This window comes from Octopus bimaculoides, chromosome 6 (assembly GCF_046866305.1).
Source record: "Octopus bimaculoides isolate indiv1 chromosome 6, ASM4686630v1, whole genome shotgun sequence".
Classification (NCBI taxonomy): domain Eukaryota; kingdom Metazoa; phylum Mollusca; class Cephalopoda; order Octopoda; family Octopodidae; genus Octopus; species Octopus bimaculoides.
This window is the reverse complement of record NC_142933.1, coordinates 56,230,655-56,237,451: the sequence shown is the minus strand read 5'-3', so window position 1 is coordinate 56,237,451 and position 6,797 is coordinate 56,230,655.

Below are 6,797 nucleotides of genomic sequence, written 5' to 3'. Positions count from 1 at the left end.
TTATTATTTTTCATTTTCCTCTTATTTCTCCACGTGCGGTTAACACAACCCCACTATTTACTGACTTATATATATATATATATATATATATATATGTGTGTGTGTGTGTGTGTCTGTGTGTGTGTGTGTGTGTGTGTGTGTGTGTGTGTGTATGTGTGTGTGTATGTGTGTGTGTGTGTGTATATATATATATATATATATATATATATATGTATGTATGTATGTATGTATGTATGTATGTATGTGTGTGTGTATGTGTGTGTGTCTGTGTTTGTGTTCCCCACCATCATTTGACAACCAATGCTGGTGTGTTTATGTCCCTGTAACTTAGCAGTTTGGCCGAAGGAAGTGGTAGAATAAGTACTCGGCTTACAAAGAATAAGTCTTGGGTTTAATTTCTTTGACTAAAACCCTTTAAGGCAGTGCTCCAGTTAAATGTCTGAAATCTGAAATAAGTAAATGAATAAAAGAATGTGTGTGTGTGTGCGCATCAAATGCACATGCATTACAAGACAGAAGAGTTAATTCACAACACTATTTCTCTGAAGATTTTCTGAAGAAGGGGTCCTAATCCCAAAATACTGAAATACAAGTGTTAACAATAACAATAATGTTGCCCATTATAATAATGTTATTGAATCTTCAAGTCATTCTATTAGTTTTAATGCTTCACCTAACTTATATAATAACAGTGATAATTACTGGGTTACTCCTAAAATGTGCAACTGGATACATGTCAGCTTAATAATAATTGTTTAGCTAGTAATATATAGTCTACAATTGTGACATAACTGATGCTAACACTTTTACATATATAGGTACAACATCTCAAGACTTCAAATCCAGAATGCTTTCATAATTCCAATATCACAATAAAGCTTGCATCACATCCCTTGCAGAAAAGATGTGGCAATTAAAGGATAGTAATACTCAGTTTGAAATTGTTTGGAGTATAATTAGGAAAATATCTCCATACTTAAATAACAGGTATGCTGTGCTGTGCTGAACTATATCAAATATTAAAATATCCAGGTAACCTGCTTAATAAGACACATGAACTTAAAATTGAAATGTTTGCATTATGGTAAAAGGACATTTACTTACTTCAAACCTGTTATGTTATGTCTACTGATACCAAACTCGCTATCTCTCTCAGAAATGAATTCAGTTAGTTCTGTAATTCTCTAACCCATGTTGTACCTGTTACTTTTAGTGCTATACTGTTATATGTGCTATTGATATGATTGCATTACTTAATGTTGTGTTATGATGTATGACCTCATCTGGACACAACCTCCCTCTCTCAATTATATTCATATTGTAATTATATAGATATGTACTTTTACTTATGGGGATATTTATTTTGTTTTCTTACATTTCCTAACTGAATACTTGATTTTCATATTCCAATTTAATTTATCCACTATATGTTATTATAGTTTAATATTTTTAGACATTTATATTTTGCTTTTAGTTTGATTTTTATTGTTTTATATTTATATTCCTTTTATGCTCTTTTATATTGTAAATTCTTATATCTTTGCACATTATTATTATTTACATTTATAGGGTATCTTTCATTCCTTGAATATTTTTCAAATTATATTGTTTGCATAATATCCCAATAAGTATATGAATGTTATGTGTGTGTGTGTATGTGTGCGTGCGTGTGTATATATATTTATAGATATATATATATGTGTGTGTATACGTATTCACTAGTGTAGGTGCGGATGAATGTATGTATACAGGTTTGTGTGTGTGTGTGTGTAGGCATTTATATGTGAGAGGTGTATCTTGTACATGGACATATATCTATAGGTTTTTTTGGCATACATTATATTATATTTATTGTAGGTTAGTATTTATTCATGTATGTGAGTGTTTATGTGTATGTGTATATGTATGGGTATATTTCTTTTGTGAGTTTACGCAAGTGTATACTTAGGTATGTTTATGTGTACAAGTAGACGTACTGATGTAGATATGTGTATGCATGTATGTATGTGCGTGTGGGGGTGGGTGGCTGGGTATATACTTATATGTTTGTATATTTGAAGAGTGTACGTGTATTGATATGTGTGTTATATGCACAAACATACACATATTCTTGTACAGTTCACCTGTACAAGAATATGTGTATGTTTGTGCATATAACACACACACACACACACATACACACACGCACATACACACACACACATATATATGTGTGTGTGTGTGTGTGTGTGTGTGTGTATAGTCATGTGACTACAAATGTTATGTATGTATGTGCTATCATAAATGTTCTTGTTTGGTGGTCAGTAGGTCAGTTGTTAATAATTTTCACTGCACAAGCTGGCAACCATTAGCCTAGCCTCACTTCACCTCACCTCCCTATTTTTTTCTCTCTGTCTTCCTCTTGTCCTTTATTTATGGCCATCTAAGAAATAATTTCATGTAGCATTGTCTGTGGATTGTTTCATGACCCATAGACATTTGAAATCTGGCAAAACATTGGTATTGTTTTCACTCTCTTATTTGTTGCCAAAATGAGAGAATCAATTCACATTCCACATCTTGGTATTTTTTTCTCTGAACCAAATTTTAAATTTTATTTCACCTGAAGAAAACGTTTGTTACATGATGTAATTGAATTATTCATCAATAAAAAGCATGTTTGAAACTGCTGTAGTGAACCTTAAGCCATCTGTATTTTTTCTTCACACATACACACACACACACACACACGCACACACACAATTTGAAATGGAAAATGTAAAAGCAAAATATTTGGTACCACTCGAAAAACATGTAATTTAAATAGAGAATATAGATATAGTGCAGAATAGTTAAGATTTTTTAAAAAACGAAGTCTTTTACAGCTGTTTCTAGAATAGCTGTATACTAGAATACATGTATACTCTTTTACTCTTTTATTTATTTCAGTCATTTGACTGCAGCCATGCTAGAGCACCACCTTTAGTCGAGCAAATCGACCCCAGGACTTATTCTTTGTAAGCCTAGTACTTATTCTATTGGTCTCTTTTGCTGAACCGCTAAGTTACAGGGATGTAAACACACCAGCATCGGTTGCCAAGCAATGGGGGGGACAAACACAGACACACAAACACACACGCACACACACACACACACACACACACACACACGCACACACACACACACACACATATATATATATATATATATATATATACATATACATATATATGACAGGCTTCTTTCAGTTTCCGTCTACCAAATCCACTCACAAGGCTTTGGTCGGCCCGAGACTATAGTAGATGACAATTGCCCAAGGTGCTATGCAGTGGGACTGAAGCTGGAACCATGTGGTTGGTAACCAAGCTACTTACCACACAGCCACTCCTGCGCCTGTATACATAAAGTCATATTTCTTAAGATTATAAATCGGGAAAAGTACAGGATAAGTTATTACACCTGTAAAAGTATAGGACAAGCTATTACTTCTAGTAAAGTAAAGAATAAGAAACTTTTTACTTAAAATATTGCAGCTAAAATTAAAATTTGAATATTAAAATTTATTTTATTATAGTTTACAAATAACAACTATACTTATTTGAATAGAATTTGGCGAATTTACTACCTTAAATACAGAAAAAAATAGCTAATTACACAAACTTACAAATTAGCCAAACAGTTTTGTACAATAAATTTAAAAGATGAGAACTGTAAAGAGAGATAAATTAGAAGAACTGGCATTCTTTGCTGCAATATTTTAAGTAAAATGATTTTTCCAGGCATTGCTGTTATAAGATAATTAATAATGTGTCAATTAATAATTTAAGATTTTACCTTATAAACTACTGAAAGATAATATTTCAATTTTTCCATGTAAGTGATGATAATATTTAAATTTTTTTCGTGTTTAATTTAAATATATGTTGTGATTGTATTATTTGATATTACCCGTTCACACCAAATTAATGGCAGGGATTTTTACCATGTTGTTGGTTGCATCATGGCTCACCAAAAGTTACAAACAACAAGACCCCGAAACCGTCAGTTACCAGACTCACCTTAAGTAACCTAATTTTGCAATATTAGGAGGTCACAGGTTCCAATGATTCCAGGATTGGGGGGGGGCCCACCTCATTTTTAACAAACCAAAATAAGTGATTTGCAGCATATTGGGAGGTCAAGATACTTGATTCCACGCAAAAATCAAATTTTCTTTTTCTTAGTGAAAATCGTGCGGGTGTTAATATAGAAATTAACCATAATGGTGTTATTTAGCCTCAAATAAACCATGATACTGCAAACATATCATCAAAGACATTCCAACCTTCAGCAAACTGTCTTTTTAGGGATAATCTTGGACATTACATACAATGGGTGTGTGATTTAGGTAGGGAAATACTTTGGCTGCTATTTTTAGTGTGTCAAGCGACCAGGTAGAGGCTCTTTCATTGGTTTGATTGCGTGGTGAGATTTTTTACACATATATGTGATATGTATATATATCATCGGCAGAAGTTAGAGAGTAAGTCAAAAGCTGAGAGTTTTGTGTATTGGCACTTATCAAACACGAATTTGTCCATTGTCATTCTGTAAGTTCTAAAGGAATAACTTCTAAAATACAAAATTTTGTCAAAAACATTAAGAGTAAACCTTGTTCTATGTGACACATTGTACTAGTATCAGAAGTTTGAAAGTGTTTAGTTAAAAGAAATTAATTAAATAATCTGTACATCTAATTGAATAGATCCGAAATGGATGAAAGGCAAAGTCGACATTGGCAGAATTTGAACTCAGAACGTAAAGACAGACGAAATACCGCTTCTAAGATACAAAATTTTGTCAAAAACGTTAAGAATAAACCCTGTTCTATGTGACATATTCTACCAGTATCGGAAGTTTGAAAGTGTTTAGTTAAAAAAAATGAATTAAACAATCTATACGTCAAAGTCAACCGCGGTGAAATTTGAACTAAAAAATGTAAAGACTGATGAAATACCTTTAAACATTTCACCCAACATGCTAACGTTTCTGCCAGCAGGCCACCTTAGAAAATAAACATTCATTTTAGAAATATATTCTTTATTCTTATTGCTGAAGTGTTACTCCCTTACTTACTGATATGAAATTTCGTAACATTTTACTTCATAACTTCTTTTCTACTATTTTTGTTCAATGCGACTGAATCAATGTGATTCTGAATTCCTCATGCATTTTTCTATCATTTAAGCCTGAGGAAGGTATACTTTTAATTTAAAATTTAAAAATTTATGTTAATTGAAGATGAATATTTTGATGTAACTTTTTTTCTACCAAGCCAAACCAAATCTCAAACTATTTATGCCAAAGTGTAGTTGAGGAGGTGTCCTCTTTAAAACTATCAACAGTTTGCAATTTAAATGAGAACTGAATTAGTGGTGAAGTTTGGAAGCTGCTGCAATTGACAAAATGGTGGATTTAAGAATATATTCAACCACTACCATGATCAAATGATATATATATATATATATATATATATATATATATATATATATATATATATATATATATATATATATATATATATATACACATATACATATATATATATATACATACACACATACATATACATGCATATATAGATACACACACATACATATATATATATATATTGTTGCTATAATGCAAATGTGTCATAAGTCCAAAGCATTGCTTTTTCAGAAACTGAAAAAAGAGTTTCACAATTCCATAGAAAATCGTTGTATTACACTTTGACAACTTTTGATATTTTGCCATCTGAAGCAGCTGGAGATGCAATAGTTTGAGTAGAAGAACCAGCCATTGCAAGCAAAAGTATTGAAAAAAATGCATTTGGTCAACACGCACACATACATACATACACATATATGCAAACATATATATTCACACACACATATACATATACATATACATACATATATATATATATATATATATATATATATATATATATATATATATATATATATATATATATATATATATATATATATATATATATATGCATACACATACATACAGGGGTTGGACAAACTAATGGAAGCAAATGTATTTTAATATGGGGCAGGACCACCTTTGGCAGTAATTACAGCTTGAATTCTACAAAGTATGGACTCATACAAAGTTTGAATTGTTTCCAAAGGAATTTTTGTCCATTCTTCAGCTAAAACAGTCTCCAGTTCTTGTAGTGATGATGGTGGAGGATATCAACTCTTTACTTGTTTTTCTAAAATGCACCATAAATGTTCAATAATACTGAAATCTGGGGACTGTAGTAGCCAGATAAGATGTTCAACTTCACTAGAATGTTCCTCATGCCATTCATTAACAACTTTAGCTGTGTGAATTAGTGCATTATCATCCTGAAAGATTGTGTTTTCCCCTGGAAACAGTTCCACAACCATAGGATGAATTTGATCAGACAAAATGCTTAAATAGTCTTGACTATTAATTCTGCCATGAAGGGAGACCATTGAGCCAGTGGATATCCAAGATATATCATCACAGATCCTCCTCCATGCATAACAGTTGGAAGAAGGCAGTCTGAGTCAAATGCTTCTTTTGGCTCTCTACACGTGTATACTTGGCCAGTGGTTGGAAATAAAGTAAAGGATGACTCATCCGAGAAAATAACATTCTGCCATATGAGCACCAACAACATGACCTCTTCAAGAGTCCAATAGATTTGTCATTTTAATGAATTTTAATTACCTTTTTCTGATGATATCTGAAAAGAAACAGCAATTTTAGCAAAATATATTCAGCAACACTAATAATAAATCAAAAAATATAAAAATAAA